The sequence below is a fragment of the Rhagoletis pomonella genome, unplaced genomic scaffold, assembly GCF_013731165.1.
Source record: "Rhagoletis pomonella isolate Grant_MI unplaced genomic scaffold, Rhpom_1.0 Rhpom_scaffold_00004, whole genome shotgun sequence".
Classification (NCBI taxonomy): Eukaryota; Metazoa; Arthropoda; class Insecta; order Diptera; family Tephritidae; genus Rhagoletis; species Rhagoletis pomonella.
Genome location: NW_023458558.1, coordinates 75,814,499 through 75,829,694, shown reverse-complemented (window position 1 = coordinate 75,829,694; position 15,196 = coordinate 75,814,499). Strand labels below are relative to the sequence as shown.

The following is a 15,196-nucleotide window of genomic DNA, read 5'->3' as shown; positions in this document are numbered from 1 at the left end:
AAGATATGATGTACACATCAATTGATTTGATGTATTAGTATATTCAATACAAATTGGTTTGAATGTTTTCACGGTATATTTAGAATTGCGTTTGTACTTTTATCGTATTATGCACTGGCTATAGAGAACGAATTTCTATTGAAGGGAGTTTCACGATGACCTGACTTTTTTTAGTTTTATTGTTTTCTTATGTCTTCGTGGTGAAAATAAAGTCCAGACATATGCGTATTTGACAATTGGCATATCCATAGGGGTTTAGGTGCTTTTCGGACCAAATCACCCAATTACTATGTGAAATCGGTCATTGAGTGCGAAAATCCACATAATTTTTTCTATCGTGCAGTTTTCGAGATATCGCCACATAGCGAATTTTGATTATTGCGATTGAAATTACCAAAAGACGTTGTTGAAGATGTTTATTTTCATATACAAAATTCCCATTTATGACTATAAATAGTATAATAATTTGCTACTTGGAAAACCAACTAATGATATCATAACAATGGAAATATAGCAAGTTTAATTATCTTTCATTTAATATAGCATCTGCTCTGATCGGTTAACGAGTTCATCAAATTTGAAAAATTTGTATAATCCATCTTTTCTCTTTTTTTTAAATGCGTTATGTGGCGATATCTCAAAAACTACATGACAGAAAAAAATTTGTGGATTTTCGGATTAACCGCCTTAAAGGAATTTTAAGGCACAATCCATACAAAATCACGAAACGAAAATTTATATCTCAGGTCATTTATAAAACCCTTCTATATGAATATGCACAATCACATAATTTACAATTTCAACTACATTTTTTCGTCAAGTTCATGTTTTTGCACCCTGTAATTTTGTAGATATTGTATACACTTTAAAACTTTCGAGTTCATAGTAAATTAAAGTACATAATAGGCGGCTCCATTGTAACCTATTTGTGTAAGTATATGTATATGTATGTATGTCAATGGTGATCAAATGTTTGCTTCTTCGCTTTATTCTTGCATAGCACACTGCGGCTTTTCTTGTTTTTTATTGTATATATTTATACCTTCTTGATTAGCTGTTGTCTGGGTATGTGGCTATATCTTTTACTCAGTTTCCAAAAATTTTGATTTTATGTATAGGCTCAATTCGTGTACTTTTCTTAGGCTTACAACTTTTTATTTGTAATCCGATAGGATTTTTACAAACTTTTAATTTACAACATCGTTACGAAATGGAAATAAACAAAGTGTTAATGTTTGGTATATGCCAAAAAAAATACAATTGTTTTGATGAAATACTATATTAAAAAAATAAATAAATAAGTGTTTGAGGAGCCACGAAAAAAATGTGTTGTGTGGATACCACGCACGGCTGAAGTAAAACTTGTTCTTCCTCTATGATACCCATCTATATCTATATATATATATACATATATATATACAATACGCGAAGGGAATTTTTGTCCAGGACATAAAATCTGCACCGTTCGTATGAGGCATCAAATTAAAGCGCCTGGCATGTAGATGTGCAAACTGGTTTTATTTTTTCGAAGACAGTTGCCACCTGATAAAAAATCTCATTCAAATTAATTATTAATAAATGCCACCGTCCTTTCGATTTTCAAAACTGAGATATCAACTTAAAGGGATTGACCTGCTGATGTGCTGCAATACAAGTTATATGGAATATAAATAAAGAGTGCTAAGAAATCCTTATGTAGTTTTAACATTAGAATTTCTTTGAGGTATTGAGGAGGGTTGCCAGCTGTTGAAAATGTTAAATCCAAATTATTTAATAAGTTAAATGAATTAATTAATGGTGTGTTGCAATCGGAATGGGTTTGAAAAGGATTTATTTCTGAAATGTGTTTAAGAGACTTGCCACGGGTTAAAAATTCAAATTTAATTGAATCCATTAGATAATTGAATTAGGTGTCAAACTATCAGACGGAAGAGGTTTAAAAAAATTTTAGATTGAAAATACTTTTAAAGAGGGCTACCACCTGTGAGAGTCCAATTTATTTAGCTTATACTCAAGTTAGATGAAATATTAAAATCTCTGTGTCAAATGAAAGAGTTTTAATAAAACTTTAGTTAGAAAATATTTTTTATTAGCCCAAAATAAAATAGCGCAGTGGCAGTGGCAGTGACAGTTTTTAAAATCAGCTGTTACTGCTAACATTGGCAGTCATTTCCGCAGCAAATACAATACGGCATTGTCAGTGACTGCCTTTTTTGACATTCCCTTTTGTTTGTTTACATTTTTGTTGTTGCCTGTTAGGCTGCAGTGACATCAACAGAAGTTGGTTGGTCTTAATTTATATCAAATTCAACACGCGAAGTTTGCTGCGATGAAGGTAGTCGCAGTGAATTTAGAATTTGGGCTAAACTGAGCAGTACTGCTAGCTGCCACTGATGTATTGTGAGGCGCATCATTGGACACCACACTTTCTAAAAAACAGCTGATTTCGAAAAACTGCCGCTGCCACTACCACTGCGTTATTGTATTTTGGGCTTTAGGGTTGCACCTATTGGAAAAGTAATATCTATTTTACTGTCTACATAGAAACATATATTAAGCGTGGTCCATATACATACACTCCTATGCTGTAATCCGTCGTAGATTCGATTTTGCTATGAATCGTAAAATTGGTATGCTGAAATCCGCGTTGTCGTATCGTTATTTGGAAATTCGTAGGCCATCTTCGAAATTCGTAATGTTGGTATGCCTGAATCCGACGTAGCTGTAACTTTCATGTATTTGTCGGAAATTTTGTACGAATAGCAACTCGTGTCGGAGCGAAACAAATTGTTTTAAAATATCAATAAAATAAAGTGTGTAAACGCAAATATATGTGAATAGGAAAAAAAATATTATTAAATGTTTACAAAATTAACAGATCGAAGATCACAACAGATCGCTCGCGATACGAAAAACTGGTGGAATGCATGAGCGAAAGGCTGGAATTGGTCGAGGCTTTGTAAAAGGAGCTAAAGAGGATGTGGTGAAATTTTGGGAAAGCGTTTCAAGAATTAAAGCGGCACAATATCTAGTGAAATGGAGGCCCTAAAGAAGGGAGCTTACATTTTATCATTTAAGCTAAATGGTTCAGAACAATCTCCTTTGTATATTAATTCAACTGTAAGCTGTAAGCGCTAAGTTAACAGCCGTTTTGGCGGTGTAAGTGGCCACCTCGGTTCTGCGATTTGATGCCGTTAGACTTTTTTGTGATGTGACGTGAATGACCGACAGTATGCAAAAAATCCATGAACGATGTAGGCACTTGCGGCAAATATCCAGCAAGCCATACGGGAGATAGAGCCGGAAACCGTCACGAAGGTCTTGAAAAACTGGGTCAACAGTATGTGCTGCTGCTCATTTGTTTGAATTTAAAAAAAACACTATATGGACAATTTTTTGTAAAAGTCATCAGATCAGTTATTTCGAAATGATTTGTTGAATTAAAGAACTGGGCCTATAGATTAGGTATTTCTTATTTAACATTTAATTTTTTTAGCGGTACAGGGTGATTTGAAATTTGATGGAATGAAAAACCGACACCTCTCTTTACTCAGAAACGGATGACGGATTAAGATGAAACAGTTGGAATACTTATACAAATTTTTGATTAGGCTTTCCATCCTAATCAGCTTAAAAAGTTAAATAAAATTTTTGGCGTCTTAACGCCATACGGGTTCACTAGTTTCTTATATATCTTGTGTATAATTTAATTAAATTAGACTTTTCAAACAGGTGAAAACCCCTTAAAAACATTTTCAAACTAAAGCCTCCTCAGGCCTCGTCTAACTCCATATTTTGATAATAATTTAATTATCTAATTGCCGGAATTCAAGTTGCCTTTTCAAACCCAATTCGATTTACTCCCATCTCTTAAGAATTAATTTAACTTATTATTTTAATATTTCACATAATTTGTGTATATTTTAATTAAATTCGACAGGTAGTAACCCTCTATAAAATATTTTCAAACTCAAACTAAAGAGAAATAGCCAAAACTTGCTTAAATGTCGCGTCCCAGTTTATATTTAGGTCACTGTATATGTGTTTAAAATAAAAATCATTGAAATCGGCTCAGTTCGCTGGTTTCTTTCGAACTTTTCGGATTAGAAAAAATTATCTTTCAATTGTATATATGTAAATCAGTTCGACATGAAAAATTTCTCCGGGATTAGGCTACCGATTTCTAATTGATTTTGGGTCGCTAAACGGAATTTTCTCCAGCCGCTTGCTTTCGCAACCGGCTAAATCTAGCCGGAAAACAGCTAAATGGGCAACACTGCACGCGACTATAAAAAATGAATACAAAGCTTAAAAGAGCTTTGCCCGCGGGCAGGGCTGTGCCCATCACCGTATTAGAGCCAACCGAGCGGTACGCGGGGCATGGTATTTCGCTAGCGATTATCTGGTGCAAAATTAGCGATTACCAATCGGTAGCGAATTGCCTAATGCATAGAATCGCTAGCTCATGGTCGTCTCTTGTCACCAGTAGAACTACAGGGTAGTGGTTTGTGCATTCGTGTATACATATGCCAATTTGATGCTTCTTAGCCAAGTGATAGTGAAGTTGCTGTTGCTTTTCTGCCACTACGCTACCGTTGTGCTTTCACAAATTGCTTTTTAACTGAGTGGTTGCTTTCAAATTTCTCAGCAAAATAACAGCCAAAGCATTTGCTTTTTTCATGAATTACTGTTGCTTTGCTTTCGATATCATACTTGCCGAAGTCAAAGTACAGGAAAAGTAAATTAAATTAAAAAATTACAGCACTGTCAAACCCTGGTTTTCAAGAAAAATGTTACAATCAAGTCTTATGTAGTTTGCTTTTTATACTCTCTCGGCGGAGTACATAATATAAGTGTCCAAGTTCAAGGTCCTTCTGGGGAAATGGGTGGATATACAATCCAGGTTTGCTCATTACTCGCCTCCCACAAGACCATACGATTCCCTTAAACAGCTTTTCGCATTCATATAAGTATATTTTTAAGTTATTTATGTATACATATGTAAAAAGAAGAATTGTTGGGAAACTAGCGATTTTCAACGAGTAATAACGCAATTTTTCTCGGTACGTTTATCGACTTAAGCCATTATTCGAAAAATTTTAAACTCGCTCCGAAAAACGAAATAAAAAAATAGCTGTGATGCATAAAATGCATATTTTTATGAACACAAATGATGCTGCTAATATATATTTAAAATCTAGCCCGGTGGCATGCTACGTTTGGTCCTTGAAAGGTGTAAAATAATAAACAAAATATATATAAATTTTTTCAAATTTTCGGATCTCATTTTCACAATATCAGCACTTGAAATATGAAGCATTATACCTACGGTGACCAGGACTGCCAACTATACTTAGCTGTGTATTGAGGATAAAAAAGTGCCAAAATGCAAAAAAAGTACCATTCCTGATAATGCTTCCCATTTGGCATTAAAATTAGAAACACATTCCTAAAACAAAAGTCCATTGCCAAAGTAAGATAAACCATTTGTATACACTATAGAAATTATAAAATCTTAGTTCAGAAAAAGAAGTACACGCAAAGTATTTCACAAAAATGTATTGAAATATTACTATTTTTCATAAGTGCCATTTGGGCACTTTGCACGGTTTGAGCCAAGTTGGCAGCCCTGATGGTGTTGCCTGAGTGTTCAGAATATGTGAGTCCGATATGTATGTGTATACAAATGTATACTTGTCTATCGTTTGCTTTATTTTAAAGTTTCCTATGAGTTAATAGAATTTTAGAGCTGCATGAAAATTGAATAAACTCGCCAAAATCGGGACAAATCCAGTGAATGTCTACACAAAGCAAACAAAAAAGTCTGAATAGGAAGTAAGAAATCTTAAGCATTGAAAAAATGTCTGTCAGCACGCGCATGCCACAAATTACAAAGAGCCACAGACTAACCAACATATGAAGGACGAGACGCAAGTACTTGCTCACAAATATGCGTAAGTATGCTTCTGCATATATGCATTTTTATCTATGAATGTATGTAATAGTGAAAAAGGAAACGTAATCAGCAAAAAGATAAGCGACAAAAAAGTAAGAACGGAGTAGAGTATCCCAGCAAAAAATAGGTAATCGCTTTTAGTGGTAACGTGTTTGCCTTTTATTTTCTTCAAATTTTTTCGCTTATTTTAGGCATTGCCGGTAATTCATAATATAATGACCTAGAATATTTGATTTATTTCGCTTCTTAGATTCATTATGGAGAATGCAAGGTAGAACACTTCATCGTAGTCAGCTGAAATATAGAATGAATGCCCAAAAATTCGGTTTCTACCGCTACTTTCTGTTGAAATTTATACATACATACATATGTATGTATAACAACTGCTATATAAAAATATTAATTACAAATGAAATCGAAGAAAATTAAATGTACAGAGAGTTAATCTTAATCGTTTAAGACAATCTGTATTTTCTGTTTTCAATTCAATATATATACATATCTAGACATTCCACGATTGAGAGAATACAAAGGTTGCGCCGATCTCGGACCGCTATTCCTCTCTTAACGAATTTGACAGAATCGTTGTTTGCATGACGTCACACTTGTGCAACTTGTTTACGTTTTCCTTGCAACATTTTTTCTTCTTCTTCCATTCTTGCTCGCGTTTTGGCATTTCTCTCTCGCAATTGCACCAGTGTGACGTCACACAAAAGTTATTCTTAAAAATCTTCTCTGATAGGCGCAATCTTGTATTCTATCATTCTTGTAGGCATTCTACATTAGTTTCTCTGCAAGGCATTCTTTGTTCGCTTCTTTGAATTCTGTTTATCCATGCATTCTGCATTCCCTTCTTTGTAAGGCGTTGTCAATTTGTTTCTCTTCAATCTGTTATGTAAGATGTTCTCCCTTCGCGCGAAGATAATAGGTCCATTCAATAACTTTTCCAGTAGGTGCTTGCAGCGAGAGCGTAAAAGAAAAATAGAGAGTATAATTGAGAGCAGGAGAAAATTTTCAGAAAAAGTTATTGAACGCAAAACTAGTAAAAACTTGCAACTTAAGCCATATTGACACTTTCTGACGGTTACGTTTTGACGCGCAATTTTCTTTTTAATTAGGAATAGTTCCTATCGTCGTAAAAATAGAAAAAAAATATACAATCGATTTAAAATTTTCATCCATCTTTTCATTATACTAATTATGGTTCATCAAATCATCCTCTTACAGGTATATTCTGCGCTGGTAATAAAAAGTTTGTAACCGGTAAATAAAGTTCCTGTCAATTTTTAAACCCTTTTCGCATTGTGTATACTCTTGTAACCTTTAAATTTTGTTACCATCTCATAAACTGGGAACAAAGTATTGCCCCGTGAAATATGCAATGCCAGAATTTGCACAATTCTTCATAGCTGAATTGCTGAATGTTTTAACTGCATTACCAACGTACCTACAATCGCGGTGACAAGAGCTGGTAACATTTTTTGGTAATAAAATTTTCCGGTTACAAAATTTTCGGTAACGTGCGGAATATACCTGATAAAGTTTGTTTACATTTGAATTTGAAACATAAACCTTTCTTTTTGACTCCTGCAAATTCCTGCTAGTAAAATTTTTACTTGCAAGAATTTGCAGCTCTCTCGGGTAGTTACGCTCTCGAATTCGCTCTCTCTTGCAAATATTTTGGGTTATTGAATGCATTTCCAGTAAAAACTTGCAAGTACTAGCAACAATTCGTAACAATTTTTTGATATTGAATGAAATGCCCATGTTAAGGTAATGCCTTCTTGAAGCGAAAGGGTAAGCGATACCCATCGCCTAATTCGATTCCATTTTAATTTCTGTGATAATCGTGTTTTTTGCTGGGATGTATATGATGAGACAACGCCACCGATATACTTAGTAGAATGTTGCAAATGGAAATAACGGTACGGAAAAGTCTAACACTTCCGTTTTCCGGCCAAAGATACTATAGTCTGTAGCACGTACATATGTAGCTCCCAATTCGCAACGCAAAGTTGCCAGATACTAGATTCCCTTTCTGTAAGATGAGAGAACTTTGGTGAGATGACAAAAAGTAGAAAAGAAATATATATAAGAAAAGTTTAGCAACATATGTATGCATGTGTGTATATAATTACTTACATACAAAATTTTTAGATATAGCCACGCACATTCAAGCATTAACGCTCAGCGAAAGTGCACGAATACTGCACATATGTATGTATTAGAGTGGTCCAAAAACGGTAAAGTCGGAGTTTTAATGCCGCCACACCCTAGGATTGTTCTATACCGAAAAAATATACCCCTATATCTTCTTCTCTCAATTGCTTCCTTAATCATTTTTTCATGGTAACTATATTTTATACGTCCTCCAAAACCCCCAGAAAATGCAATGGGGGCCCAATAAATAATCTTGAGTATTAAAAAATTGTTAAATAAACAGTTACAACATATTTTTGGAAGTCTCCTGAAGAGAACCAGAGTTTTCCGATCGAAAAATATTGATTTTCAATAATTTTATACCATTCCGACGAAAAGTTGTTTTTTCCCCATATAAAATATATGGGCATTCCCATGGTGGCGCACGTGACAGTCGTACGATTTCAATGTGATACAAAAAAGGAGTACCATCTGTTTTCTTTAACTTTTTTGGGCCATTGTATAGCACATAATTAGCTCTATATTTAACCGAAAAATGAAATCAATCGAACTGCTTGGTCCTGAAATATAAGCATTTAAAGAGAGTGTCGTTACGTGACAAAAAATGGAAGTTGATTTTTTCTTTTCTTACAAAATCGCAAAACTCTGCGAATTGTGGATGGCTATTTTCATGAAACTTATTTTAATATGGTTTAGAGCAATTCTAGTTGTTTTTAGAGTTTTTTGAATTAATGCAAATTGTTTCAATTCTCTTTTACAACCCCAAGTGTGAAACGTGACGTAACGTGGCGTCACGTGACATAAATTTCCATCGTTATATTTTTGTTAATATTGCTTTTAAATGAATTTTTAACGCAAATAAAACATGTATTTTATGTAGAATATACTTTATATTTTGACTTCAGCGCCAATTCAGGGTCAATTTATTGGAAATCTATGATTTATTATGTTCCAACCACATACGCCAAATTCGCACCAAATCAGACCATAAATACGGTATTTCGAAATATCTCGACCTTGGCACCACCTAGGAAGACCATTTTATGCAAAGATGATTCTACTTACATAGCCAGTATATATTTTAAAAAGCAGACAAATCGGCCCGTAAATACGTTAGATATAAAACTTTTATTTTTTTGTCGTGGTGGACCTTCCGCTGGAAACACCCATATACACAACTTTGAGCGCTTTCAGCACTCCCCAAATATTTTTTGATTTCTAAATAAAAAAATACGTATAGAACAATCCTAGGGGTGGCGCCATTAAAATTCCGAATTTACTTTTTCACATGTATTTTTGGACCACCCTAATATGTATGTACTAAATAACTTTATGTTCATAAAAAGCCTCGTAAACTATTTAGCTTCCAATTTTCGTTTTTAATATGTACATGTGCGATAATAATGTGTGCACTATGTCTGTACATACCTTGCAGGGAAGCCACTAGTTGTGAACTAGAATGCTCGTTGTATCCTTGTTTTTTAATGTTAGCGATTGGTATTTTTAACAGGCGGTGTCATAGGAGATGTCAATTGTCCGCTCCTGCTTCAGCACCCCACCTGTAGAAATACTAGTAGTATCACATAGACAACATAGACTGCCAATTCATCCCCCGTGAAAAATATAAGCATTTTACTCGCGCGGCTGCAAAGTATTTTTATACCCGAGCGCACTTGTGCACAAGGGTATTATAACTTTGTTCACATAACGGTTGTTTGTAACAGGCAAAACGAATTGAGATAGATATAGACAAATGTATACATAAACAAGTAAGAAAGTCTAAGTTCGGGCAGAGCCGAAAATTAAATACCCGGCGCAAATATTAAATATATGTTTTTCACCTTTCCGAAAGCTACCGCTACATGGTAAGCCGGGGTGTATCAATTTTGACTAAATTAGCGTCCTTAAGTTTCGAAATATTGAAGTTTCAAGCATTTCTAAAATTTGCCGTTATATGAAAATCCGTAATTTTAGTCCGATTTCAATAATTTTGAACGTTTTACTTTTATGTGGCAAGTACAATAACCATACCGAGTTTGGTACAAATTGGTAGAACGTTTACCGAGATACATATATGTGTTCATAAGTGGGCCCATTTTCCAAAATTTTATCATATACGTATTTCTTGGTAAAGAATTGTTGCAAGCGTAAATTTTTAATAAATTAGCTTTAATATTTACTGATTTATCGAAGATTTCGTATTTCTCTAAATTACCCTTATATGGAATGTGGGCGTGGTTATTGTCCGATGGGCTACGCCCATTGTTCAAAAGTTTATTATATTCTTATTTTTCGTCTAAAAATTATTGTAAATATAAATTTTGAGTGAATAATCTTTAGTAGTTACTAAAATATCGCAGTTTTCGTATTTCTGAGAATTACCGTTATATGGGAGGTAGACGTGGTTATTGTCCGATTTTGCACATTTTCAACACCATCCGTCCTACGCCCGAAAGAAGTACACGTAACAATAAAAACTTATGATCACATATATGTATCTCGGTCACCGTTCTACCAATTTGTACCAAACTCGGTAGGATTATTGTGCTTGCCACATAAAAGCAAAACGTTGAATTGAAAATGAATTGAAATGAAAATTGAGGTCGCTTTTCGTATAACGGTAAATTTCAGAAATGCTTGAAACTTCAATATTTCGAAATATAAGGACGCTATTTACTCAAAATTTATACATCCCAGCTTACCATGTAGCGGAAGCTTTCGAAAAGGTGAAAATCATATATTTAGTACTTGCGCCGGGTATTTAATGTTCGGCTCCGCCCGAACTTAGACTTTCTTACTTGTTTATTTTAAATTTTTGTAATGTATTTTTATTTTTATTTATTTTTTTGTATTTATGTCTTTAGCTGGAATTTTTAAATTAATTAAAAAAAAAATATATATTTCATTTAATTTTTTACCGTATTTGAGTATATAGGGTTTGCAAATAAAATTCAATTTACAATTTTTAATTTACAAAATTTATAAAAACTGTATTCGTAATTGCAGCGCAGTAAAATTTGCAAAAGAACAAATGCCATACAGTTGCCTTCAAATTTGGGTCCGATAAATGGGGTGACCATTGCAAGAACTTAATTATTCTCGTTTTCACAGCTCTGGTACTAATAAATGCGTTATTTTGCTGGCATATTTAAGAAAAAGTTTCAGAATATACGACAAATGTTGAAAATATGTCCTCTATACGATATTTCCACGATTCGTAATTCGCTCTCTAAGTAATTCGCCAAGTAATTCTTGAATTACCCAGTTTCCACGACACACTTTTTTACGCGCCATTTGCATTAGGAATGAAAGTTTTCTAAGTATTAATCGAAATAGAATAATATGAAGGTACGAAGTAACCTGAGATCGCCAAAGCCAAATAAATTTTAGTCAACACTTGTACAATGCACTTACAGATTTGTAATTTTAATATATTACCAAATACAACTAAAACTTTCTCGAGCTAAAGAAGTGCTAGAAATTTTGAAAAGAGCTAAAAAAAAAGATCTACGAGCTAAAGCCCAGCTTTCGGAGCTACATTGAAAAATAAGGAGCTAAATCTAGCTCCAATAGCACCACAGTGGGAATACTGCCTCGTATACAAAAAATTGCAACTGAATTCGAATTGCCATCTTAACACCAGCTTATACGGCCATATGGAACTACACCACTATTCTGCAACACTTTCGAATTCGGATTTTGCTACGAATCGTGGAAATGATATGCTGCAATGGAATGGCATGCCTAAAAACGAACGAGCAAGAAATTGACTGCTTTTTTGCGTAATTTTTTACGAAAACGATTCTGTGTCGGAAGCGAGATGAAAACGAATGTGTTTTTGCAGGAAATATTAGTGGTGTTCTTTTAAACAGATACATTTGATTTTCGCATATACGTATATTTTAATCCACTGCTTTATATGAACGAACAAAAAGAATGTTTGTTGCCTCTTATCGAGAAACTTGGGTACGGTACAGTTATTTGTACAATGATTTTGGGTTGTTGTAACCAAACGCATCACTCGAATCTAAAAAATTTAACATACTCTTGACTACACGGGACTATAATTTAAAACAAAGGTTCCAAATTTCCGAGCTATTTTTTTTGTAAATTTCGATGAAGGTTCTGCGCAAAGACAAAGTGGATGGCGTAGCCGGAGTTATATGCACAATAAATCTTGTATGCCTTTGACATGCGGATGCCCGTCTTCTCGGGCAAAACATAAAGGAGAATTCTACTTAGTAAGGGATATAATCCCTAAGCGCGGCCGAAGGCAGAAGCAAGCGCAACAGGTGGAGGACCCAACAAAGTGCATGTTTTCAATGGCTTGGAAGAATCTTTGTTTTCCTTTATACAGCTGACTTCGAAAAACAACTGATAGCTGGCAATGCTGCACATTTTTCGGCAAGGGTTGCAGCATGTCGATATTTCGTCTTTCGTAACGTACCTACGAATTACGAACTACGAAAATTCGGGTTCTGGAATAAGGGTGTTAATTTTGCCGTTTTACACCTTTCAAATTGCTTATGTGATTTTGATTCTACCATAACTTTTACACTTCATCCTTCTTTTTATAAACTTGCAGTATTTAATTTTAATCTCTAGCCTAAAAGTTTTCGTTTAGCAATTTTTTTCTCCAATAACTGCGTTTAAAACACACGACTAGTCGAGATATATAATAACCGATTTCAAAGCTTGCCAAAAATCTCCCTAGTCTGAAGATTTTGGCACTGAACCTATTCTGGTTAAATTATACTTTTTCTCATTCTTAAAAAAAAACGTCAAAAAATACCAAAAAATAGCGCAAATGTTGTCGTTTTAGTTTGTTTTAGAGAATTGAATGAGCGTTAACACTGCATCCACGAAGAAAAGTAACTAAAAACAATCTAGTAAATTCACCGAACAGTTAAAGTTGAAAATATGTTGAGCTTATTCTGCTGATTGACACTGTTTATATTTAATTTACTTAAAATTCAGTTTCTTCCAACAATCCTTAAAGTACCCGCACTCCTTCGTTTATAAATTTCCAGATTATATAAACTAAGAACTATCGCAAGCGCCAATTCTTTCATAACTTTCCTCTCAGCATGTTGAGGAAAATTATTTTAAGCACCATCTTACCTTTAGAAAATAAGCCATGCAAAAAATAAATAGTCCATTGGAAAGCTAGCATCCAATAATGTTGTTGTCCATTTAAATCCAATCAAATTTTTACACTGTTTAAGGGAGAATTAAAAAAAACCTCTCGTGTAAAATTTACCTTTTAAAATCGCAAATAGGGTTCGATATGTTCGGTAACAGTCAGAATATTCCTGTTAATATTTTTTCTCTCGATGCTGTTCGCCGACTTTGACAGCCAAAGTTATCCCCATTTATTTTAATTTCACTCCAAATAGATGGCCTTCAAAGCCATGGATCCTCGACACCACAATTTTCGTATTTTCTAGAGGTAAAAGTGTTCCTGCTTGATCCATTCTTGCTCTTCTTCATTACAATGAATTATTATAAGCCCGGTTCGTGAAGAAAAATAAAGCGCCTATTCAAGCGAAGCGGGGTGTACTTACGTAAAAATGTCAATTGTAGGTACACTAGCTTTGCCTCATCCTCCAAAATAAGCAAATTTGGTTTCCCACCATAAATGAACTCTTGGTGTTTCTTGTGCCTTCCCGTTGCCTCCTTTTTCCTGTTTGAGCGAAGCGGGTAATGAGGAAGTAACATTTTTTGGTAGAAAACCATTACTTTACATTAGATACTATACTTGCATAAAAAATTCTAAGCTAAATGTTAAACCTCATGTCAAAGAGATCCTACGGCCGTCTGCAAAAAATAAAATATTAAAAAGCAATTTCAGTGTTCAGCAACTTAAAACTTGCACTTGTTTTACTAGAATTTCATAGATCATGTAACTGCATACCCAAAAATAGTTAGAGGGTATTCATATTAAATTTCTCTTAAAAATTTCTTGAACACCCTAATGTAGTTACCCTGTGGATATACTAAACATATACTTATTTACATGTGTATACATACATACTTATTTATCTGTGGGTATAAATACATTAGCACAATAAATAGAACGGAAGCAAGTTAAAAATTATTTAATATATGTACATTAGACTCCGCCTTAGTTGCATGGAAATATATTCTGTTAAACTACAAAGCAACAAGGAACGAATGTTCCTTTGGTTTGCCGTGCCAAAAATTTTTAAAATCGGACAACAGAAAGACGTGGCTGAAAGGCCCTAAAGTTTAACATTTTCATGAAATTTTTCACAAAGTGGTCAAAATTGCCTATAAGTCAGTAGGAAATTTAATATGTTTTAATGGCACTTGATGTAGTTTTGTCCCCCCATGTCAAACCTCCTGAACTTATAAAGTTATTGACGTTTTTTTCACGTAAGATTACAATTAAACCTTGGCAAATGTTTTTAGTTTTTGTTAGGAAACTTTGTAAACATTTGTAAGCAAAATTTTATAACGGTCAAAACAAAAATCATGACTTTCAAATTGTATGTATCATATGTAAGGATTAACGAATAATAATACGCCGTAAATAAATTTTAGCCCCACCCTACTTAATTCGGTCTTCAAACTCATCCACCATGTAGTACGAGTACGGCCAAGTACGAAATGGCGTAACATTATTTCGTGGACAAAAAAGTATTTCGTACAAAAAATGATTGCACATTTTCATTTGACCATTCACAGCTTCTTTAGTTATTCGTCGATTTTCATAGTTAGTAGCTTGAGTTTTTTGCAAAAGAACAGGCTCGGTTTTCTTCAAGACATGCCTTCAATTGAGCCTTAATGTCTCATTTTCGCTCGAGGAATATAAAATTCCTTCTTGTTTGCTTAAAAGACTTTTAGCAGAACTTGCGAATGTCGATGCGAATGTTCAAAATGTGGTGGATCATTCGCTTAATCGAATGTGATTACAAATATTCGTAACATCCCTATTATACACATACAATAGTATCGTTTCGTTGCGAGAGTGTGTTCAACTGATGTTAACCGTTTTTCGTTTCCAAAGAGTTATTATTCCATTCCGATGTTATTTTAAAACTCGTTTTGGTTTGTATT

The 15,196-nt window shown here is 34.1% G+C and overlaps 1 protein-coding gene across 1 annotated transcript in view; it reads left to right on the top strand.

Moving 5' to 3' along the window:
* The window catches only part of LOC118738082, a gene marked incomplete at its 5' end in the record, with an annotated part of 312,005 nt that overhangs the window by 291,988 nt on the left and 4,821 nt on the right, over nucleotides 1-15,196 (top strand).